General features: G+C 34.6%; 1 long non-coding RNA gene across 2 annotated transcripts in view; it reads left to right on the forward strand.

Moving 5' to 3' along the window:
- Window positions 1-26,476, forward strand: part of LOC144373817 (uncharacterized) — a 59,562-nt gene that overhangs the window by 24,680 nt on the left and 8,406 nt on the right. For both annotated transcript variants that reach the window (XR_013433363.1, XR_013433364.1), the window contains exons 5-7: window positions 2,300-2,343; window positions 10,241-10,273; window positions 10,642-10,677. This is a non-coding gene — a long non-coding RNA (uncharacterized LOC144373817). The remainder of the gene's footprint in view (window positions 1-2,299; window positions 2,344-10,240; window positions 10,274-10,641; window positions 10,678-26,476) is intronic.

Genomic DNA, 26,476 nt, shown 5'->3' on the forward strand with positions numbered 1-26,476 from the left:
GGACATACAGACAGATACGATAGTCGTGGGTGGGGGACAGTTAATAACTATATTCATTTGTCTGTTTTTAAACTGTTAATTAGGGAAAGAAGAAAATAGTGTTATTCTTGTGTACAGCAAAAATTTGAGTAAAATATTTAAAGAAATGGAGAAAAGGGAAACAAATTGAAACTCCTATTACAGACTTTAAATGGCTTTCAGAACTCCCTAGGCCTACAAAATCACTCTTATGCTCACTTGCTAATGCCAGGCCAGTACTCTTCTAAGCATCTACATCTCTCTCTACGGCTTCTTGGGTCATGAGGTTAAAGGGATACAGATAGTTTACCTGCAACAATTATCTGAATGTTATCCCACAAACAATTCTTATAAAACCAGAAAGAGAAACAAAAGGAGAAGCAGGATGCTGCATGTTCAATTTCTGTTAGCCTCCTTTCCTTACTACCTTTGGGCCCACCCTGATGACTTCAACTCTCAGTGAATATGGTGGTGCTTATTTTCCTGGTTGTCATGCTATTTATTAGTGCTTGAGAATGTGCTGAGTGGGAAAAAACCAACACTTTACATTATACTCTTCCTAAGTGTTAGGATATTTCTGATAAGTTAGTATTGTAACCCCTAAGCTCAAAATAAATTCATCTAAAGTTAAAAAATACACACACACACACACACACACACACACACATTTTTAATGCAACTGTATGTTTAAGCATTGTAAAGAAAAAAGGGAAAACATATTAAAATGGAAGAACAACAAAATAGAGGTGTGTAAAAGCAATTTCATGAAGGGACAGCTCAGTCACACCCTTATCTTAACAACCACTCAAACCTAGTGAGGTTTGTTTTTTTTAATAAAAGGATTTTCTACAATTTTTTTAAAAGCATACAAATAAACTGCCTGTCAAAGTCTCCTAGTAATAGATTACATTTATTTGGAATCAAATAGTTCATGGTAATTAACTTGAAATTGATTAGTCCTCAGGTGATTGTTCTGTGTTGAAATTCAGGAGGGAGAGGGAATAATGGCAGCATCATTCTGGAGTCTCATCAGATGGTGTCACCAGCTCGCACAGTCCACTGTAGAGTATCTGTCACCATAAATTTAATGCTTATTTGAAACAATAAAAGAAAATATGAAGGGAAAAATGGAATCTCCCTCTTCTACTTCCTCTGTCCTGAGAAACCATCCTCTTATTTTGAGGAACTCTTTAAATGATGAAAAGGTGAACCTCTTACAAAGCTGGAGAGGAGGGGATTCTACCCCGTGGAACACATGAGCAATTGTGCATTATTATCATAGCAGCTCCCACTAATGGCCCAGGATATGCCAGATATGCCCTAGTTGCTCTATACACAGGATATCACTTATTTATTAAAGTTGCACAAAGTGTTCTTATCCTCACATTACACAAGAGACTCTGGATGCAAAGAGAATTTCATCTGCCCAGTAATGCCAAATTACTGGCTCCAAATTAATGACATTTCACCTTGTACATGCTATGCTGTAAAGCTTAGATTCAAGAATTCAGAATTTAAGGAGGCAAAGCATACAGCGTAAATGAATTTTTCCCCCAGTGGCATTGCATTGTGGATGGAAAGGAGATACCACGAAATAAGCATTAGAAGACTTAAAAATATCAAAGCATAAATTCCTCAAACTCATTTTATTGTGATTTATAAAAATAGTTTTCTAATAGAATATGTAAACTTTCATTTCACAAGTGCAACTCTTTTGTGTTTGTACAAAAGATCTAGAGTATGATGTAGTGCCAAATAAATAAATGCTCAGTCCACAAGCTTTGAAAGCCCCGTCATGCATTTTGAGGCCCTGGAGAGCTAAAATGGGTTTGAAGAGAGGGTAGAATTTATACTAACAAAAGGAAAAAAGATGACGAGAGTCCAGCGGGCAAGTGTGGCACAGAGAAGAATACTGAGGTGGCAGGACATGGGTAGCATGACTTACTAAGAGAACTGTCAGGGAAAAAACCTTCATTAAAGAGGAGCTTTTAGCACAGGAGAAAAGAAGCAGACGGAAGAGGCTTAAATGTCCAAATATGCTATTAAAAGGCAGACAGATAAATTAGTGCTTCCTTGTTAATCTTAAGAGTTTAAAATTGTTCAGCCATTTCATTGTAATAAAATTAATTGTATTGAAATCAGGCAGCTGGTCAGGTAAAAGTACATTACCTCTGTAGAACATTTGCAACAGATTTCTTTCTATGGTGTGTTTGAATGAGAACTGCTCTTTGTTTTGTGGCACCAATATGTCTTACATGTCTCACTTTTTTTCCCTCCTCAGGGAGATACCGGAGAAAGTGGCCCCAAAGGTGACACAGGAAGAAGGTACAGTTTTATGAGATATGAAAGGGCATTCGTAGGAGCAAAATTGTTATTTTGTGTGTATGAAAATGGAAGGTTTTTTAAGATCAGAGATAGTTCTCCAAGATTAGAAGACATTTAAATATTTGATTAAAAGACATTTAAATACATGATTTGTAAAAAGTGATTAATTTGAATCCTTTCCACAAATTTAAATATTCTGAAAGCAAAACAATGTATCCCGAATGCTAGAAAATGCATAGCTAAGTTCCAATAATGTGGCCTTCAAGGAAGAAAAACACTTGTCCTGAATGCTCCCTTTATACACAGGGATATAACATAGAATTCCTAAGGTGACTTAGTTTGTCCCAATTTAAGGAGAGAACATGTCAGGTGATTGGTATGAAATTTTAAAGTTTGATTATAAATGAATATCCTCTGATTAGATCCTTTAAATCAATCTTGAAAATTTGCCTCGACGTGAAACCCACTAAATCTGTGTATTTTATCTCTCTGTTGTCTCTCTCCTCTACTTGCCTTTTAAACCATGATCTGCAGGCATAGTGCAGTGGTCCGTGGCCTGTTTTCTTGCCTCCCTTTTTTTTTTCCCTCCACTCCATCATTGTAGCATTTGCTTGGATTCATCCTTTGACATCTGACATCAGAAAATTTTGACATTGATATTTCACTTCACCTTGACCATGTTAAAATCAAGAAAATCTTTCAAGAAGTCAAATCTAAAATAGAATCAGGTAGATTTTTAGCATAAATCAGGCTAAATAAATTGAGTGATTAAAAGCATTATTTACTTAGACTTATAGTTGAGAATGAAACATTCAACTTTAGAAGTTATTATAGTACAGATGGGTAATGGTTAGTCATAAAAACATATTCATAAAACAAAAAACAATTATCTTTCTTTTCATAAATATTAATGTAAATATGGCATGGAGTGGGATTGAATCTATGTCACCACAATTGTGTTTGTATTTGAGGAACAGTCTAGAGGTTAGAGAGGACTTTTAGTTTCCTACAAGAAACTACAGGTTAGGGTCTCTTAGCCCCTGCACACTATTGACATTCTGAGCCAGGTAATTCTCTATTGTAGGAGTTGGCTGATGTTCAGTCACTCTTGGCTTCTACCTGCTAGATGCCAGTGGCACCCCTGAGTTGCAACAAAGACACATGTCCACACATTTCCAGATGTTCCCTGCAGTACAAATTCACCCTACATCAGTTCTACTGATGTAGACCCATTCTATTGATCTGCCAAATTTTAAATACCATGATGCCATCAGATGACATGAAACTTTTTGATGCATTTGAGACCAAGGTTAGAAGCCGACTACTCTCAAAATCAAAATTTGAAACCCTAAATGTATAAAATTAGGTAATGTTATGTTTAATTTTCTTGCTTCTTCTTAAAAGCAGAGGTCAGCCAACTTCTTCAGTAAAGGGCCAGAAAATAAATATTTTAAGTCTTTGTGGGCCATATGGTCTCTGTCATAAGCTCTTCAGCTCTGCTGTAGCGTGAACACAGCCACGGACAACATGTCAACAATGAGTGTGGCTGTGTTCCAATAAAACTTTATTCCTGGACACAGAACTTTTATTATTATATAATTTTCATGTGTCATGAAATATTGTTTTTTTTAACCCATTTAAAAATGTGAAAACTGTTCTTGGCTCAAGGGCCTTACAGGTGGCCAACTGGATTTGGCCACTGTTGCCAACCTCTGCCTGAAAGAAAGGAAATATTCTACACAGAGCAATTTCTTCAAGTGAAAAAGTGTATACCAAGTCTGAACTCTGCCTATATGGATTTATACAGAGGATTTTATGCTTTAGAAGATGTATTTTTAAAGCTGCATTTTTGGAACGTAGGTCAATATTTGTTTCTTTAATCACACGTTTTGAAATTTAATTTTACAATAGGGTGGCAACTTTTTTATTTGAAAAGACCAAGTTATCTCAAAGGAATACTGTTCTTACTTTATATATTAATGCAAATCATTTACCATACTGACTCACACATCATAAACTTTCAATAAATATTAGCTTTTCTTACCACATGGAACTAGAAATCAACAAGATTGGTCATTTTTCTTTTTTTTAATATAAAAAAAAGTTTTACTAGTCAGCTGAAATTAAGTACAAGAAATGCCTCAGTTAGAATGGAAATAATTTCTATAAACTTTCAATGGGTCTAAACAGGATTGTAAATAGGAATCTGTAACACGTATAATATGTAATCTGACCTGTAGCATTCATCCCAAGAATGCTGTAACTGGAATACAATTTTTGATGTGTTTTTTAAACATTTCCTGCTTCTGTCATATAATTTGTTTCCAGCGTGTTGGAAACACTCTGTTTGTGGCCTTTGTGTTCACTATGTAAAACTCATTCATCATTTACCAAGTTTGAGATGTAAAATTTTAAAAATACTCCTTTTCTGCTATTGATGTAGTAAATTACGTCATTAACTGATTCACTTTAATAGGATATTTTTTTCTTTTTGATTCAACTCAGTGCCTTTGGATGGTAAAGCAATCTAAGCCTTTCCAGACTGGTCATCTGGAAATGTTGTGGAACTATAATATAAAAGCCACTGGGCTGGGTTTTCTCTGTGGCCAGCAACTAGGGTATACTCCAGGTTTAGGAGCAACTTGACAAAGACTGGTTTTAATCATGTGTGGAGTTACTATGGGAAGGTTTACTGTGGTGGTGTTCAACTCTTTTGAGTGTTAATTCCACAACCAAATGTACAAAATGATTTCTTATCTATTTTCACCCACTTGAAAGTAGATGTCTGTGCAGCCCAGTGAACAGTTTGACCATGTCACACAATTCTTCACCCTTTTATTTGCTGGTAAAGATCTCCACATGCATTTTCTTGGCACTGACTATCTGTTTTTTCATTCTCCGGTTCCTACTATGAACACATTGTATTCTTATTTTACATTCACTTCCCATCTTTGATTTGCATCCTCTGAGCCTTTGCAGAAGCAACGTCATTTTGGAGCTACCAACCAAATTATTGTCTCTTCCTGAAATCCCACCTGAAGTTCTATCTCTGTGGATATTCCCACAACAATCAGTTCTGGTTTTGTTTTGTTTTGTTTTGTTTTGTTTCTAATTTAGCTCATGTTATTCTTTGCCACTGTTGCCAACATTTGCTCTCTGACCTCCTCCCCCCAAATCCTCAACTCCATTTTTTCATTTTCTAATCTTAGTCATTCTTCAATCCAGTGAAAACTGAATTTAGAAATCATTTCACTGGGGCAGCCTTTCATCCTCCTCTGGATTGGTTAGGTCATCTACTCTTTGCTCCAGCAGAGCTCCTTGGAATTTATTTCACAATCCTTTTTGTGGTTTACTAAAATTTCCAATTTTTTATTGGACATACAGCTCATGTAAAAAGAAAAAACAAAACAAAAACAGCTAGACTGTTTTATTCCCATCATCAGTACAAGGTTTTAGCATATAGTTAGAAGGTAATAAATATTGAATTTATCCCTTTAGTAAATGAAGAATCTAAGTATTTTTTTACTCTTGAACTGTTTCATATTCTCATTGAATGAATAAAATTGTTCGTGTATTGTGCATTTGCTTATCACATTTTCTGTATGTACACAGTAAAATGGAATCTCCCTAACAAGGCAGTTTTTTCCTGTCCTGGATTTTTTTCTGTTTCTTTCTTTCTTTTTTTTTTTTTTAGTTGTATATGGACTCAATGCCTTTATTTGTTTTTATGTGGTGCTAGGATAAAACCCAGTGCCTCACATTCGCAAGACAAGTCCTCAACCCCTGAGCTACAACTCCAGCCCCTCCTGTCCTGGATTTTAAAATAGAATAAGAAAATGTTTTTCAATAAATAATTTTTTAATCATATATACAGTATAACAAGGTCAGGGATTGCAATCACATTGTTCTGTTTTGTCTCCTCGGCTCCCTAAATCCCTGATTCCAGAACATCCCTGATCCATATTTGGTGCTCAATTAAGTTTCTATGGAATAAGTGAATGAATGATATCAATAAATCATCACATTCATTTTGTATCTCTACATATGCTTTATTAGCACATCTATTACAATTAGTTACCCAGCATATTTGAAATAATCACAAACAAAGCATATTTATATCTGATATCTTCCCAATATTTCCCCATCTGTGACTTATCCTATAAAAATTTTTCTCTGTGAATCAGTCAACTTATGAAGCTAGGAGTATACTTAAGACATAGTTGGGGGCAGAGGCACACACCTGTAATCCCAGGGGCTTGGGAGGCTGTGACAGGAGGATTGCAAGTTCAAAGCCAGCCTCAGCAAAAGGGAGGCACTAAGCAACTCAGTGAGACCCTCCTGTCTCTACATAAAATACAAAATAGGACTTAGGATGTGTTTCAGTGGTCAAGTGCCCCTGAGTTCAATCCCAGGTACCCCACCCCCACAAAAAAATGACATAGTTGGAGGGTTTTTTCCTACTTTAATCCCATATTTATTTTCACTTTGGGAGAGGAGGATTATAAACACATATTATTTCCATGACTTGCAGCATTATCCTTTAAAATGTTGAACTTACGAATGTCTTCCAGCAGTTGCCTTGCCATTTAAAAGTTATAAAAAATCCAGGAGATTTAACAGTTCTAAATCTTTAAAAAGAGAAAAAAAATATATCACTTTTAGTTGTCCATCAAATGAAACTTCTCAGATTTCCCAAGGAAACCTGCCCTTCAGAAAGTTGCCCTTTTCTCTCCAGCCACTTTCTTTGAGAACTAAATCTAGTCTTTTTTGTCATATAGTGGATTATCTAACCACTTTTCATTAAAACACTGGTTAAAAAAAACTACAATTAAAACAAGCAACTTCCTATTATTTACAAATTTACTCTATGACCTGTTGTTGAAATGAAATGAGCCAATAATTCCTTTCTTATTCTAACAAAAAGAACATGGCAGTAGAATTGAGGAAGCCCCAAATTCACTTCCTGTCTACTTGCTTCAGCATTCTCACCTACCAAACGGAAATAATAATATTTTCCCATGCCAATAATATTTGCCTATAGTTTTTTAAGGCAAAAACAAGATGAGAGAAGGAACTTTGTGAAGCCAAAATTGCTTTTATGCATTCAAAGGTCTTATTACACAAAATGTTGCAAACCTACTTTGTTAGTGTTGATGGCTTTCAGACTCTGTTCTGTAGAAATAGAAATAAGTTTTGTTTTATTAGCCACATTTATTTCACTTCCCCTTTGGAACTCAATTGGATGTTAATGCTTGGGAAGAAAAGGAGTATCATTGTACAGAAAGACAGGATTCAGAGTCTTCGCCTTCTTCTTTTTTTTTTTTAACTCAAACAACCCTAAAGAGAGAAGTAGAAGAAGATCTTAGAAGATGGAAAAGTATACCCTGTTCATGGATAGTCAGAACTAACATTATCAAAATGGCGATATTACCAAAAGTTCTCTATAGGTTTAATGCAATGCCAATCAAAATCCTAACGGCATTTCTTGTAGAAATAGATAAAGGAATCATGAAATTCATATGGAAAAATAAAAGACCCAGATTAGCAAAAGCAATTCTAAGCAGGAAGTGTGAATCAGGCGGTATAGCGATTTCAGATTTCAAACTATATTACAAAGCAATAGTGACAAAAACAGCATGGTACTGGTACAAAAACAGGCGGGTGGGCCAATGGTATAGAATAGAGGACACAGAGACTAATCCACAAAGTTACAACTAACTATCTTATATTTGATAAAGGGGCTAAAAGCATGCAATGGAGGAAGGATAGCATCTTCAACAAATGGTGTTGGGAAAACTGGAAATCCATATGCAACAAAATGAAACTGAATCTCTTTCTCTCGCCATGCACAAAAGTTAACTCAAAATGGATCAAGGAGCTTGATATCAAATCAGAGACTCTGCGTCTGATAGAAGAAAAAGTTGGCTCCGATCTACATATTGTGGGGTTGGGCTCCAAATTCCTTAATAGGACACCCATAGCACAAGAGTTAATAACAAGAATCAACAAATGGGACTTACTTAAACTAAAAAGTGTTTTCTCAGCAAGAGAAACAATAAGAGAGGTAAATAGGGAGCCTACATCCTGGGAACAAATTTTTACTCCTCAAACTTCAGATAGAGCCCTAATATCCAGAGTATACAAAGAACTCAAAAAATTAGACAATAAGATAACAAATAACCCAATCAACAAATGGGCCAAGGACCTGAACAGACACTTCTCAGAGGAGGATATACAATCAATCAACAAGTACATGAAAAAATGCTCACAATCTCTAGATATCTTTGCCTTCTTTGTTTAGCCACATTTTAATTTTTTCCTTAGGTAATAGCAATTACAGATGTCCAAGAAACTCATATATATTCTTTCCTCAACAAGCTAATTTACTGTTTTATTCTCCTTCCTAAGTTTTCCTTTTTTCCTTCCTAGAAGTTTTTTTTCTTCATTTTGATCCTTGACTGCTGATCTGTTTAAAAAAAAAATCTTTTTAAGATTTATTCATCATTTCCCCCAAATATGTATTGAGCACATCCTATGGCCAGGTACTGAATAAAAGCACAGAATCTGCTCATATGCAGCTGGCTGTCTAAAGGAAGGGTAGACACTGAATACACAAAAACCATAAGCAGGCAGCTACAAAGTAAGCTGGGCTGACGTGAACAGAGAGTGACCCTACACAGTCAAATGTGTGTGTGAGGGGCGTCCGCCTAGGCTGGTCAGTGAAGGGTTCTTTGAGGCAAAGCCATTTAAGCCCAGATCTGAAGAAAGAGACGGTGCCACATAGAAAGAAGGGCGAGGAAATGAGGGAGGGGGACAATTGCCCCATGCCCAGAGGCCTGAGGCCTATCTCCATCTCTAAAAGAGATTGATGAGCAGCTTCTGGAATCTATAACAAGCAAACAGACCCCTAGAGCTGCACGAGCATTTATATAGACAAGTCAGCTGTGGACATCCTGAGATGTGCTTCCTCCTGTGGCTCTCTCTTTTCTTGACAATCTCAGACAACTAAGTTTTCTCCTTATCTTTGTCCTCCTAGCATGTTCATGGAAAAGAGGGTTAAAAGAAGTTTGAACATGTAGGCCCTTGGCTGACCTCGTCCCCAGTTATCCTATATACTCTTCTCTGATGAACCCCTCTGCTTATTTATAATTCAGCAGCTTTAGAAGCAAATGTAGGGCCCCTGTATGAAGTCTGGATTGAACATGGTGCCTTTTAAAACACCGGATTCTTTCTCGAGACTTTGTCTCAGAGCTTTACTTGTGTCCCCATCACCCACAAGTCATCCATCATCCTGTAACTTCCCAGTTACTGAGTTACAGTGAAATAAGTGGAAAGCTGAGAAAAGCATGCTGGGTTGCGACTGTGACAGAGCTTCATGAGGAAAACAAAAGGATCTGCTGATCTGCTGCAAGGCTTTTCCAGCTTGACATCATTAACCCTTTGACTTCATCTGCTGAACCTTGACTTTCCAAAAACTAAAGGGCCAGAGAGCTCTCTGTAAATGATGGCCACTGACATTAATAAACTAGAGAAATAGAGAAAACAGAACATTCCAGATCCCTAAATTGTAATTTTATTGCTCCAGAATGGGTTTTTTTAGCACTGTATCAAGGGAGGAAGAGGTTCACATTTCTATCATTGTACTTGCTTCAAGGAATATAATCCTGATAGAGTTTGCATTCAAGGTCAAGCCGTGTTTGTAGAAAGTGCATTGTTTATCTTAGACATCATTGCTATCTTAATTGCTGATTTCCTAGGACAAAGTCTCATTAAGCATGTTAGGTCTTTCGGTCATGGAATCCCTTTGAGTGTTCATGTCAATAACAGCTCTCTGGGTGTGTGCAGTGTTTCCTCTTTCCATAACTTGTGGTATAACCTCTCATGGGTTTCATTTTAGGGTGACCCTGGATCATCTGCTGTAGGAATTAAGGTAACTATAGGCATGCAAGTGTTTGTGCCACAGGGATCACAGTTTTGATTTTCTAAGCCTCTACTTTCTCTCCCCTTTTACCAACATTGACGGTTATTGTTCTGTTCCTGTTTACCTCGATAATCAGCTTCCAAACACAACAGAGATATTTGTGGGAAATACAATGAAGTTTAAATAAGTGGGCTTGACTTCTCTTCCCTTTCTGAATGGTTTTATGAAATGTGGATTTACATTAAATCAGTATACTTGTGATAAAGACTTGTGATCAAGAAGGAGCTTGGGCCATCTCTGTGAAAGTGCCCAGAGGTCTAAAGTTTTTAGAATATTCTTGTAAGACTCTCTTTTCACCTTTGGTTTCCTTTGTCCAGGGAGAACCTAGAGAATCTGGTCGTCCAGGGCAAAAGGTAATATCTCTATCTCCAGTGTGTTCTTTGTATAATTATGATTAATTACATAACATGAAAATGATTATTGCAAAATGATGTAGTGTTCATGCTTTGCATACAGAGTGTTATTGGTTGGTGTGCGTTTTATTTTATTTTTCTATTTTTTTGTGTGTGTTGCTGAGAATTGACCCCAGAGTGAGCCTTTTGCATGCTAAGCAAGTGCTCTACCACTGAGCTACATGCTAAGCCTCATTTTGCATTTTAAACAGTCTTGATGCTAATCATTGCAAAACGTGAAAACAAATCTGTCCTTGTAAAAGGATGTTTTATGAACTAAAATCTACATATACTCAGCTGTCTGAAACTAACAAAGATCTGTTGGGTTGGACTCCACAACTTATCTTGCATGTTTAAAGGTAATCTGCATGTGTCTTTCTTTCATGAGAAGAAATGAGTGTTTACTAAACTGACTTAACAGAGAGTGCTGGACAGATCTTTAAAATTGATACTCCTTTTCTGTTCATTGCCAGTACTTTTCTTCTGAAATTTTTTATGCAACTCTACCTATGTCTTTCATATTGTGTTAGCAAAATAATTTTTTTAAAAACTAAAATTTAATTAGAGACACTAGCCACATAAATGTAACTAACTATAGCTTGGATTATCATTTGTGTTTCACTTGAGCAACACATTAAAGAAGACACAGTGACTATGTTTAGATTCATATTCTCCTTTGAGTCTGAGGCAGGAAACAAGTGTTAGCAGTTTATCGTCTGAGCATCTGGATATCAGTGCCCAGTGTACTTGGATTTCAGATAACAAATGGATGTAGCTAACAAGAAAATGTGAATTCCACATTAAGCAAAATCTCTTAAGATCATTTCTCTGCCTTTGTCCATCAGTAGCTGATGTGGTAGCAAAAAAAAAAAAAAGAAAAAATATATATAATTTACCTAATTAGTAGAAAGGGAAAGAAAGAATAAATTCCATTATAGTAGTTTGGAACTTTAAGGCATGGCAAATCATGGTTTTGCTATGTCTCAAACATTCTTAAAGTCATTGAGAGAGCTTTATTTTTAAAAAGAACTTAGGATGGAAGTAATTTATGAAAAGATCTCTCATATTCTTTTAACATTTCTCTAATTTAAAGACATATTTTTCTTTTGAAACTAAGAATCTCAGAGTAATGATTCATCAGGCCCAGTTCCAGGTAAAGTTGAGGCTTTTCCAAAGAGCCCAAAGGAACTCTGCAAATTTTACTGTTTAATTCCTATTCTTCTGATCTTTATTTTAAAAATTTGGAGTTAGTGATACAGTCAGAGATCCATGGTCTGCTTTTTTTTGAAAAGGCAATTAATCTTTTCAGATGATCTAATTTTAGGTCCCTTAGTCTTTACAAATTAAAGTCTATGTTTCAGTTGTTCTACAAATCTGTGATTTGCTCAAAGAAATGTCTGCAAGATTCTTGTGTCTCTAAAATACAAGCCAAAAGAAACTCTGCTATTATATTGTATAGGGTTCACTTTTTTTCAGAGTGGAAGAACCAAATTGATCTTCAATTTCTTCATAAAACATTGCCTTATCATGATTAATTAGAAATCAAATTTAGACTGATTCTGGAAGCTTTTAGGTTTACACATAGAAACATTGGATTTCCTTTGCATTTTATTAAAAAATCAGTTTGGGGTTACATTGGAAAAGGGTAGATTCATTTAAAATCTTACAACCCTTCTTAGATAATATGTGTCCTGAAATGACCAAATTCTACCCTTTGATACAATCTCACTTTCCCAATATGACTTCTGTATCTGATATCAGCAATTGGCAATGCTTATCCCAAGGTTGATTTAAAAGTAAATATTTACATGCTTGGTGCTCAGGTTAAAATGAGTACAGAGTCAGTTCTAGAGATCTTCCATGGCATTTTTCTCACATTGCAAAACTGTGAGTTCAATGGCACTAATGCCCCTAAATTATAAGGCATTCCCAGAAAAGTAAAAATTGTCATGACACAGCATAAGCCCAGCAGGAAGCCTACTGTGTGACATCTAGATCCATATTCATAATGGAGGAATTATTTCATTGGATTTTTTTTCTTTGATAGCTTCAACAGTGGAATGTGTGATTGGCATGTGAGTTGGAGTGTGCATAGGCTTGTAGAGTGAGTTTGTAGATTTGTAAAATAGGCATTGCATTTCATCACAGAGCTCTTTCCTACCTAATGTCTCTACAGCTTTTTAAAGCATATGCTTTTATTGTAAAATCAAGTCACTTGATTTCCCATCAGAAGGGATCTCACCCCAGAATTCTCCCTAGAAGCCTAGGGCCCTGTCACAGGGAAGAGTAGGGAAACAGAGTCCCCCCATTGTGAGGGTCTCTCAATGGAGAGTAAAAGGGAAAACAAGAATAGAATCAAAAGGACAAGATTTATGTGTAAAGACTAATCTTTTGAACAAGTATTTTGAGAATAAAATAACAAATTAATTCTTAATTCTGACCCACCAGCTACATGTCTAAGAACTCAGAGAAAGAAGCCTCTGAGCCGAGGCATAGACAAGATGGAGAAGTTTGCTATCCCTTAGTTGGAAGATGAGCTTTCATAGTTTAAAGATGTAGAATTATACAGGAAGAAATGTATTCCTAAAAATGTCAAGAGATAGTCCACAAAGGATAATGTTAAATATATTCTTTCATATGTGAGCTAGTTACACAAAGTAAATATAAATTTGGAAAGGTCAGTTTATAAAAAATTAGACTGTGGAGTATAAGATTCAAAAATATATTTTACTAAAAAGAATATTTTCTACCTACCACACATACATACATACATTTAATATGATGTAGAGAAAGGCTGAATGCTCAAGTCTCAATGTATTTAATCTACATTAAGAGATATATTTCATGATGTTTTATACATCTTTCTTATTATTAGAAAATAAGAGTATGTGTTTGTTTATTATATATGTTCATTTACTATACTTTTAATGGAGTATAATTCTTATTGAAAAATTGTGTTATTACCTATATATATTACCACCACTGTTTCAGGTACAATGTATCCAAAATGAATTTTGGGGAGATTTTTCTAAAACAATGCATAGTTTTACTGGTTATACATTCTGCTGCAATTAAATATTATCAACTATCTTATGCTTTGTTTTTTTAAAGTAAAAGAGTTTTCAGCAGAATGTGTATACAAGCTTTTCCTAGTGGAGCCTCTTAAATTTAATGGTGGAAGGGAAAGAGAAAAGAAAATCAAATGTATAATGTAACTCTGTCAAGTTTAATCTATCAGACAAGTAGTCTTTGGAATAACAATTTCCTAATAATCATTTTCTCTTTTCTGGCTTAATCTCATTTTAGTCTTATTCATAATGCAAACTTTTATTTATGTAGTTTTGGACTGAATAGTTTTTTTTTTTTTTGAATTCCTGAAAAACCTTAAACCCAAACCATAAAGAAAATTATTGTCTTTTTTTTTGGTCTAAATCCCACAGTTTAATAAACAGTATCTGAAATCCTTTCATAATAAGTCTAGAGAAAATTATGGCTCTTCATAACTTGAAAGTATTAATATTCAAAATGGAAAATCTGGTTGTGCTTGTTAGAGTTATCTTGAAATGAGTATTCTTAAAGGAATGAGATACTAATTCTCCCACTTTATTAATGTTCCTCTGTAATTTTGAATGATTTTTGTCCCACTGACTGGCTGTTATGTAATGGATTCTTTTATCTTCAGATGTTATTTCCACAAATCATAGTTATCATTCCCAACTCAGGGCAGACTTTTTATTTGTTCCTGTCGTTCCTTTATGCTTCTTTACTGGAATTCAGGAGATTTTCTAAGCAATGTAATCTCTTGCCACTATACTTTGTGCTTACAATAATGTAGACAATTCTGTGAAAATGAGAAGGTTTAGCCTGACTCCAGTATGCTCACGCAATATGTACCACTTAATCTCAGACCTGTATTCAGGAACAGCTGCATGGTACCATTAGCCCTAAGCTGCTAAGCAAACCCCAACTCAACAATTGTCAGAACTACAGACCAGAGTTAAGTACAATCTCAACCATTTATTTATCCTCTCATCGTTCAGGAATGGAAAGGAAATATTACAATACTTTTAAGTGAGCAATACTTTTAATGTATATTACTGTGATGTGACCATCTGTTCATACAGCCAACTCTTGATTATCTGAGGTGAGAGTCCTGGAATAGGAGGCATTATTTAAGTGCATGCATAATCGCCATTTCTGCAAACAGCTCCAGCAAACCGTTTACCAAAGAGTGAAACATATAGCTGTTCCTCTTCCTTTTACTCCTCATTCTTACCTTCTGATAGAGATGCTAAATAGCAGTAAATTACATGAAGAGGGGAAAATCCTGAAAAATCTGCAAAGGGATCACCCAATTCTTGAATCAAGAGTTGACTGAACTACACCATCTCATTAGACTTCTTGAACCTAAACAGGTTTTTTTTAAATACATATTTATATATGCCAAAAGTATGCAGCTGGGAACGTTTGCCATGTTTTTCTCCATATACTGTGACTGAGCAAATATCATTCTATAATGCTGTATGATTTTCCTGTGTAGGCTGAACCAGGGCTTCCTGGGCTTCCTGGACTTCCAGGGATAAACGTAAATACTGCACTGATAGTCTTGATTTCATAGAACTGTAATTATCAGAGTCCCCCAAATAGGGGGAAAATGAACACTAAAAAGTATAATGCTGTTATTTACTCCACAACCATCTCAACCAATTAAGTTTTTTAAATTAAGAATTGAGCACGGGGATTTAAAGTTTGCCATTGCTCTCTGAACTATGTTTTTCACTATTTAACCTATCATTCCCCTTACATAATTGTAAATGCCACTTTACTTCAAAACATAAATTCTGTAAAGTCTAGAATGCCTCTTTACCTTCACATTTTAAGTTCATTCTTAAGATCCTATCAGATTTTGACCAGAATTGAAGTCTTAACATCCCTATAAATCAAACATTTAGGCAGCTGTTTTTATGATTCACTCACTATAATAATCCCTCTAAAATGTTTGGACTCCTACTTCCTGTCAATAATTCTCTGTGCAAAGTACAAATCAAATTGTTTAAAAGTTTTCATGTAGCAATTGACAAGATGTAAAGCTCTGCTCCCTTAGTTGTAGTGACTCCTTTAAAATCAGCTTATTAAAAAAAATCTATTTTAGAACTATTTGATAGGGGAGCATGATGCCAGCATGTTTTTCCTTACATGGTTCTGTTCCAAAGGTTTAGCATGCATTAGTCCAAACCAAAATTATTATTTCTACTTTCAGTGTGAGGGTTCTGTATACTGTTTTATGAACATTCTGCTTAGAGTTTATAAAATAAAAAAAATATTATTTTAGATTAGATGGAATTTTTGAACTCCAAGAGATCATGTGGCATAATATGTAATATTTTATGAGTCTAGTGTCTCTTCTAGTTGGCACTCAAATTTTGGTTTTGGTTTCTTTTTTGATGTGTCCAGATTAGTATCCAGAAAGTTCAGATGTCCTTTTCATATATGTAAAGGTATATTAAAGAAGTCTTTGATTTCTTCAGTGAAGTGAATTTAACTTTTTGGGTAAACTGTTGTCAGAGGATTTTTTGGTATTTAGCAAAAATAAGTTCATAAATTAATATGCAATTTCATATTGCAGAGTTAATTTATGGTAGTTCTTTACAGCCTTCCATTCATTAATAATGACAGATTTTTATAAATGATTATAAGATCATAAATTTTTGGATAGATTTAAGAAACTGATAGTTGATATTAATTAAAAAGAACCTGGTAGCATTATAAATCATTATAAAGGCATTAAAAGGAGGAGCATTTGGAAGAGGCAGGCAGAGCCCCTTCAGCAAGTGCTCTGGGTTAGCAGGGCTGTGCTGCTAGCATGGCTCGTCTGACAGGAGCCTTGGTGCATTGAAATCCAGTTGTCCCTTCTTCTGAGCTTGCAACACATTCTGGGTAAAAGAAAGAACATGAGAATAAAGGATTCTTTTTTTCCCTCCAAGGTAAAATATATATACATATTTATTGTATACAATTACCCATGTTAATATATTATATATAAATGTGTATATACATATACATTTATACACACATATGTATGTATGTATATGATCTTTATTACTACTATTTGATATAACTATTTTAATGTTATATTTCTATCATGAACCATATTCCAATGGACCTTTGGCATTTTCCTAGTCATTTGAAGACTAGTATGAATGTTTTGAACTTTTTCAGATTGGGATGGTAGTTGGTGATTTGCTACCTCCAGTAAATTGCATTTACAAGGTCACAGGAAATTGCTAGCCATACTAATTCTGATATTTTCTTTGTTTTTCTATCCCTTGCTAGTAACTATAGTAAGAAGCTATTACTCAACAAAAACTCTTTTTATTATTCACTAGAGATTTTTTTAAATGTATTTATCAAGTACCATTTGGGTGACTATTCCGTGTTTGATTTAAATCCCAGGTTCTGTTTCTGTTTTAATAATTTTGTCTTCTCCCTCTAATTCAAATGAGAGGTATGCTTGCCTTAAAATGTAGTAAGTGCCAAGTGTAAATAAGTAATTTTGAAAAGTAGACACTTTAAGAACACATTAAGGTCATTAGTATTTACTAGATATTAATAAATGTTGAATTTAAAAAGTATAATCTTATGATACAGTTTCATTAACTTGGGCTGTTCTTTATTCTTTTAATTTACCTTACCCCTAATTAGAACAGTTAACCATGATTTCATAGTTTAAAAGAGTAAGAGGATTTCAAAGATGAAACCATTATGTATGGATATAGAATGTGTGGTAGCAGGAACATTAGTCATAATCTTGCTAGACTTGTGTGTTTATTTATGCTTTGGAAATACTTCCTGTTGCTATTCATCTCCTTATCTGCTTGTACTACAGAGGGCATGTAAATGCCATCCGTTATTTCTAAGACATTGAGGAAACCAGCCATGACATACCAGAGAAGCTTTGATTCACCACCTGTTGCTCTCGGGGAATGTTTGGAAACTTAATGAGCATCCACATGCCTTCCACAGCTCTCAGGAAATGAGCAAAGTACCTAAATACAGACAGCAGACTCATCCATCTATCACCTCAAGGTCCCACTCAGAGGAAAGTGCTAACATCATAGGCATACAGTGTAAAAGTCACTAAGAGCAGGCGTAACTTAATTTCCAACTTCTCTTAAGCTTCCTGTACAAGTATTTGAAAGTCTTCTTACCATGTGGAAGACATTTGGAATTCCTATTTCATGCATTCATGGTTCATATAGTGTCAAGATGTTCAGCTGGGAAAATTAAATTAAGTACAATGTACCATGCACACATCTATCTTCTGGAATAAGACTTGAGCTCAGAAAATTAGTTGTATGAAAAAGTCTTCAAATATTTTAAAGGGTAAAATTTAGTATCACTAGCTTTTCAAATATCAAAGGATAAGATTCTAAATACCAAAGTTTTTGTTTCATTCCCTACACATATTTTTTTTTTCATGTAAATACATGGCTCACCCCTTCATATGGTTACATTTCTCCAGTACTTAAGTAGTATAGACCAGCAACTTCAGAACAAACAACCAGTGTGCAGATCCTGGTTCTCCCCCTTACCAGTGTATGATCTGGGGAAAGTTCTGTAATCTCTCTAAGCTTTACATTTCCTTTTAAGATGCAAATCATCATTGATGACAATACAGAAAACTGTGAGAATTAAATGAATTAATATATGTACAGCTCTGAAAGTATCACCAAGCACATAGTGAATGCAATATAAATGTTGGCTATTGTTATTTTTCTTGGGGAAATGGGGAACAATGACTGTGTATCTATCTGTTCTATATGATATTTTATCGTGTGAATAATATTAACCTATAGAATATACAGCCATTTATATTCTATGCTAATAGATGTAAACTGAAAACTCCTTTGCAGTGATAGGTTAACATGACCTTCAGAGCAGTAAGACACACAATTTCTACTAACACATGATGTCATACCACTACCCTTTCCTATTAGTGAAGTGTATTCTAGAAATAAGGAACAAAAGGGCACATGACTCAAGGGATAAGACATGACACTATCAAAGTTCCCCTCTGACACTGTTCACAGGTAGAGCAAATGTAAAACTTGACACATACTGTAATGATGAAAATACTTCAGTGATGCTCAACCCAAGGTATTGTTCACAAATACTGATTTTCTATGCTTACTTTTTTTCTTTCAGCATATACTACCAGTTTATCTCACCCAGGAAGTCAATTATGGGGGAAAATTATATATATATACATATACATATACATATACATATACATATACATATATATGGCAAGGGAGATATAATACATTTTTTAAAATGACATCAAATCAGAAAAACAAATCATTTAGTGGCAATGAAATTTTTACAGTGTATCAGCCCTCTAAGCTTGATGGTTTTACTCTGGCTTCCACATCAGTGACAATTTGACATTTAGATCAAGACCTTGAGGACTGGGGGCGGGGGGGGGTCTGAGACAGTCACTAACTCTTTATACCATGTCATATGAAATCAACTTTGACATGAAAGCATATGAAATCTAACTTTGACAGGTGGCAGAAACATTCACTTTGGCATTCTTAAGTATAGTGCTCAGTAATCTAAACAGAAATGTATTTTCTAAATCCACTGAAGGCAAGGATCCTTCCTTTAAAACATTAAAAAATAGCAGAGGAAAATTTTGAAAGTTCTATAGGATATGGAGTGAATTCCTAGAAGAGAAAAAAAAGAAAAAGAATACTAGTTAAAATAATAACATTGAGTTATTGCTACTTACAATTACTTTCTGCTTGCACAAAGTTCATCTGAGAAGTTGAGTAATTTAGAGTCCAATTAGGAAACTCATTCAACCAGAAATCAGAGATTTTTAGCAGCATAATGAAACCTTCACTAAACACACTGAATGTGCTTTCATGATGTAATCCTGTTTTAAGAAACAAAAAGTTATATTTTCTGGGTTTAAAATAAATATGCTATTATAGTTCATTTCTGACAAAGCCACCAGGATGTTTTAATTTATACTCAAATTTGATCCTTAAGGGAAATAAATATTTTAAGGACAGATTCTACTTCCTCATTTTTTTTCTCAATAATTTTATAAATCAATCATTACTCCAACTGGATGCCTAGAGGTTCTTATTACAACAAATGTTATTGCTGTAATCCTCACAAGCAGGTATCATGCTGACTTGAATTCTAATTAGCCTTTAAGCAAGAAGACTATTGTTTGGTTAATGCATTCAGTGTCAAGACACATTAATCAAAATTATTGGTGATGCTTTTAGCACCCAGGCAACTCAGTACATATATGTCAAGCCCCGTTGGACTATTTTTTGGGCAATGAAAATAAAGTTGGATCTGCTTGGAAATAATAAATATCATGGAAAATATGACTTGATTTAAGCTGGTATATTACAGAATTTTTCAGACAGGTTAAAAAATAATATTTTTTGATGGATATGGTAAATTCTTCTTGTAGCTTTCTATGTGTACATATTATCAACTAATAAAAGAAAAGGGAGACAGAAACAGAGATATACCCTAATGAAATACCCTAACTCACAATGAAACTATTTTTTGGTATGGACATAGAATGATTTTTAAAATACGGTACATATTAGTTACTGTGACTTACATTCACTGAGTTTAATACTACAAGGTGAAAGTAGTGGCTGCCCAGTTGGTTAGCTGTAGTTGATAAGACCAGTGTGAAACCAATAGGCCTTCCATGATTGGTCACATGAAGAGGCATCTCTAATTTCACTAATGTTTTAGGTTGTTGTTTTGTTTTGTTTTGTTTTTTAGACTTGGTTTGGTATTTTTACACATCTTGGCTATTAAAATTAGACTTGATTCAAATTAACACCCTGTGTCAAATCATCCTATTTCTTGCTGCTACTCCCAACAGTTGACTATCAGGCCTCTGTTGTGCATCAGCCTAAGTTAAGAGCATTTCCTCTGCTCTACCTTAACACCAGTTTAGATGCCAAAATCATAGCTACCTCATTATTCATCTTTTCTACCTGCTCAGCCCAAGGAAGTATGCTAATCTTGGTACTGAGACCTATTTTTTTAAGTGATTGATAGATAAAAACTCATGAAATAACTCGAGAAGAAATTAGGTGCAATATCCAGAACAAGACAGAAAGTTAGACCAAATTTTCTTTTATTTGGAATTTCCTGCCATATTAGTCCCATTGCACTAAAACCAGCAGAACTGAGATTTCTGATTCTCTGAGAGTCACTTAGTTATCTGTTAACATGTGGCTGAAGTAGCAGAACAGAGTATCATCTGTTCATTGTGGCTTAGGAATTAAAATTTTAGTTGTGTTAATGGTTCTGATAAATAATGTATATCTTTTATTCCCAGTTTGGTTAAATCAGTTCTCTGCTTACTTAGAGTTAGATAATATATTGTTTATATTTTTGTTTGCTCCAAGAATAAATTCAACTGGACTTTTCCTGGACCATAAAACAGCAACATAAAAAGGAAGCAGATTAAATCTGGATTCCATGGTTATGGTAATGGAGAGAGGAACAGAAATCCTTAAGATGGAGAAGTTCCTTTCCACTTCTTCTCCCCCCTCTTCTCCTCTTTCACCTCCCTTCCCTATATTCCTCCACTGCTCCTTCTCCTCTTCCTTCTCCCCTCTTTTTTCTGTTCTCTCCCCTTTTAGTTGGATGTGAAGTTTGCAAGCAAAGACTTTGAATTCGGTTTCCTTCACTCTTCCATTCCCCTCCACACGCAGTCAGCATCACCAGTGTAAGAATAGACCTCGTCCTCTTGTTAATCTCACTAGTAGCAAAAGTAAAAACCTCCAATGCTGCCTAATGTGAGAGGATGAGTTTATAGAAAGATGGAAAAAAGTGCAACAAATATGATGTCTGTAATCATATTTCTATTTATAAACACATATACCTCTCTGTGTGAAGCTAGAGGGAAATAGATTAAAGAGGCTCTGAAAAAATTGGTACCCTGCTTATTCTGATGCTGTTTATTGTAACCCTGGTATGCATAACAGGCCAGATGTTTAAAACCTCTGCCTTTCCCCCATTTATCTTGAACATTTTTGTTATTTTCTTTTTAAAAAGAAAAAGCACTAAGAGTTCATTAACTTAAAAAATTAATAATTTCAGAAAATATCATATTCAGTTGTTTTATTTTAATGGTCGAGCTGTTGTGCTTACTGTTTGCTGTTTAAGTCTATACTTCCCTAATTAAGATTGCCAGCCCCTGTCCTCTTCAGAGGATCTTCACTTTAAGGTCCTATGTTATTCCTAAAATGATTAAGTGAAATTAGAAATTGGATTTTCTAATTCAGCAATTGCCTAGTTTGAAAAACCCTCTAATTTATATTTTTCTTCATTAAAAGTAATGTCAGAGTTTAATTCCATTATAGTTCGGATTTCCTCTGTTGTATTCTCCCCACTTTGTCTACTCAGATGAATACACGTGAATAAGTTTCAATTTAGCATTCTTCTATTTTGTATTCATTCAATGAGATTAAATATGCAAAACAGCTTTTAGAATCATTATATATTCCAGTATAAATTGTTATTTTTCTTGTTTGTTGCTCTGCAGACATGTATGTAATATTGTTCTGGTATATTCTGATTTTTCTCTAAATATGATTATTCCAAAGTGCTATGACTTTGAATCATTTCAGCTTCTTATTTTTTCCCATGACCTTCTCCTTTGTCTATCCTGCAAATTAGGAATTGTGACTAGAGCAGAAGAGTCATTTGCTTAATTTTTATATCACAAGAAAGTATTTACATAATTTTAGATTGTCATTGTCCTTCTCTAGAGAGTTTAGGAAATTCTAGAACATTTACACTATACATCACTCCTCCACAAAGGAACAAGATTTGTTTGAAAGGATTACATTTATTTAGGGAAATTCAATGGGTATGATTCTTATCCTCCTGTATTAAAAGAAAGACAACTCACTCTTAGTAAACCTGTCTCTTCTACCTTACATGGTTCTGATATGTTTTAAACTTCTTTTGGTTTTGCAATCTTAAATGCCTTGGCAGGTGGGTTCTGTCTCATAAAATGGTATGTTCACATGAGAAAATTTAGGATTACTTCTTGAAAGAAATTGAAGAGGTATTGAGCATGTTCCTAGTATGGTTGAAGGTGTTAAGAGATTACTTTTAGGTGATGTACCAGTTAGGATACATAAATGTTGGAATATTAGCTAATATTAATGATAACTAACATATTTGAGCCCATAAAGAAAAAAAAAATAGGTATATGATGTGCACTTTATTCTGGGGAGGATGCTGTGTTGTGCTCACATTATCCTACAGTAAGTCTTGACTAAGCACCCTTTGGTGAAGCCAGAATCTTCCATTTCTTGGCTTCAAAGACTCCAGTTTGCAAACGTCAGACTTCATCTCTACGCTCCACTTCTGCACCTACAGTTCTCAAACACTCAGTCTGAGAACCCCTGTACTCTGCTAAAGAGCTTTTGTTTAGGTAGGTTTTATTTATTGAATTTCTGTTAGAAAATTTTATTATATTAAATAACATTTTATTAAATATAGCAGAATTTTTCAAAATGAGACTGAAAAATGTTTCTTAAGGAGAATAATGTTGGTATGCTTTTTTTTGAGGGGGACTGTCTGGCTTCATGGAATCTCACATCTGCTTCTAAAGTCAGTCTGTTCAGTTAGCTGTTCTGGCTGATGTATATGAAGAAAAAACAGCCTCATAGTGATATGTAATTGGACACAAGAAGGTTATTTCAATAGCCTATTAGATTACTGTTGATATTCTTTGCTACTTCCAAACTTCATAGTGACAGTTTCTTAAACATTAAGTGCAGTATAAAATATAAAACCATATCATGAAATTTTCATAATTTGCATTCATAAGGGAATGAAAATAGAAAAGCAAATGATGTCTTTGTACTATTATGAAAATAGTTTGACCTTTAGGATTCCCTGAAAAGGTCCAGAGCATACTTTGAGAACCTCTGCTATAAGTTTAGGGAGATAAGAAATAGTCCAAATATCTCAAGATCACAAGTAGACATACTCATGCCATGTTTACATTAATAACTGGTTTTGAAGCCTGAGAGAGAAAAAGATACCAATAATTAGCTCCTTCCTGTCCCCCCAAGACACAGAGAAAATGGAGGGTATGTCCTTAAAGTGACTTAAAGCTCTGGAAATAACTGGACTTAAAACTGAGATCCTAAAAGTATGCTATTTGACTCCTTGAATAAAGTAATATAAGAATATGAATCTCAGAATATATCAATATGGAATGATCAGATAAAAATGGTCATAATCAAAGCCTATAAAATTAGCAAATATTAATAGTGATAAAATCGTCAGTACTATCAAATGCATTCTAATTTTATATCTTGAAATAAAAATTTACTCCTGAACATTCTATTTATAGGAATTTTTTATATTCTAAGAAAAATTTAATATATGTTCTGTTTCCAAAAATGATGAAAAAACACTTGTCTCAGAACACTGAGGTCACAAAGCCTTACTTATTTGTGAATTATGTAACTGCATGCTTCACCTTTTTATAAACTAAACACTAACCTAAATGAGAAATATGTTTCCACAGCATTTACTTTTCTTCTTCTTTTCTATTAGTATGTGTTAAGGGGGCTACAACTATTTGATATGCTAAACAGATCATTTTATTTCTCCTTGAAGATATGTAAGGTTCCCTTCTAATCTGAAATTTTCAACCTATTAGAGTGTATAATTTTCAACCTATTAGATTGTATCACATGTTCATGACAGTAAGTCTTTATTAATGAATTTATTGTGGACTTCAGTGAGCATTTTTTTAGAAAACGAGGGAATATTTATTTGTATATATCATTTTATTAGAAATATTTTACTTTTAAATGCATGTATTGTTTTTTGTTTGTGAAATAAGCTAAACTCTCTTAATAGAAGTATAATGGTAATCATTTATTTTTTTCTGAATAGAGTTTATATTTTTATTTTGAACTATGAAGAGATCCACCCAAAATGATTTGTTCTAGTTCTCCATTCCATTAGATGGAAGACAATGGGATACGTAGAGTAGTTGTAAAAGGTTTGTAGGCAATAAACCTAAAACATTAGTGTTCCACCTAATTTTCTTAGATTAGTACCAGGAGCACCTAGGTCAGAATAAATCTGTTTGAGCTGTGTATCAACATGCATTTTGTGGCATGATAGCCTTTGTTCCCCACCCAGTACCCCACATTTTGCACAGTAGATTTTAAAATTTACTTGTTTGAAATATATTACATAACATTTTAACATGTCTTCTAGAACATCCTCTCAGTACTTTTATGCTTAGCTCCAAGTATCATAAGATCAAGGTTGAAATATTGCTGCATTAGGAAAACATCAAGTGTATCAAACAACATGAACAACTATTCCAGAACAAATCCAAGGGGCAGGGAGTAAATATGGGAACAAAGCCATTATAGGTTTGCTTGAAATTTTTGGTATAGGTTTTAGGTAGTTGGACCTTGAGCTTTCATAGTTAAAAAGAAAATAAAACTTAATATTTATTCAAGACAATGTGAATACTGGTTCAGGTTTTTGTTATTGTTCTTCTTCTAATTTTTGACACCAAATATGTGGTGTCTTTTCCAACACCAGTTTTCCAGCTTTCTGACATGAACAATTTGATCCTATTTTGACACTACTCTAATTAGTACCAGACCCCACACATCTAAGGACTCAGTCCCACAAGAGTGACCTCATTTCCCTTTGCCAGTAACAGGTATGAAATTCCCAGGTTACTGGCACTTACATCTGACTTACTGCAAACTTACAGGTTCTCACAATACCCCATTCAGTTTTGCTAATTTGCTAGAATGACTCACAGAACTGGGGAAAATGCTATACTTACTATTTCAGTTTATTATAAAGGGTAAAAGGAATAGCCAGGTGAATAGTACAGAAGCAAGATCTAGAAGAGTCCTGAGCTCAAAAAGCCTCTTCCCTGTGGAGTTGGAATGGTCTACCCTCCTGGCATTAAATGTGTTCACCAGCTTGGAAGCTCTTAGGTCCCTGCTGTTTGGGGGTTTTAATGAGCTTCCATTAAATGGGCATGATCTATGAAGTCACTGGCCTTTGGTGATTGAACTCAATCTCCAGACATCTGCCCCTGATGGAGATCAGGAGGTACAGCAGTATGTTCCAACCCTCTAATCACAGGGTTGGTTCCTCTGGCAGTCAAATCTCCATCTTGAAGCTAATTAGGGGCCCAACAAGAGTCATCTCATTTGCATAAAATCAGGTATAGTTGGAAGAGACTGTTAAGAGTAACAAATGTCCCTTGCCTCTATCATTAAGAATATCCACAGAATATTCTTAAATATTCACAGAATATTTAAGAGATCTGTGCCTAGAGTTGGGGACCAGGACTAAATGTAGGTCCAATTACACCACAACTGGAGTTTCTACAGATGATGGAAATAATGATTCTGTCGCTATGACAAGGAAGATTTTTATCTTTCGTGCTCTCCATTCCTGAGTCTCTTCCCTAGCTATATATATCATGACAGTTGTATATTGCTGCCTACCTTCTTACCCTAAAATTTAGTACTTTAAAACAATGTATATTAATTATCTCACAGTTTCTGAGGGACTATAATTCAAGCACAGAACGGCTAGATGTCTTTGGCTCACTGTGAAGTTGCAGTGAAGTAGTCAGCAAGACTGTGTCTTACAGAATATTCTACAAGGCTGGGGCATCCTCGACCAAATTCGC

Source organism: Ictidomys tridecemlineatus, unplaced genomic scaffold, assembly GCF_052094955.1.
Source record: "Ictidomys tridecemlineatus isolate mIctTri1 unplaced genomic scaffold, mIctTri1.hap1 Scaffold_50, whole genome shotgun sequence".
NCBI lineage: Eukaryota > Metazoa > Chordata > Mammalia > Rodentia > Sciuridae > Ictidomys > Ictidomys tridecemlineatus.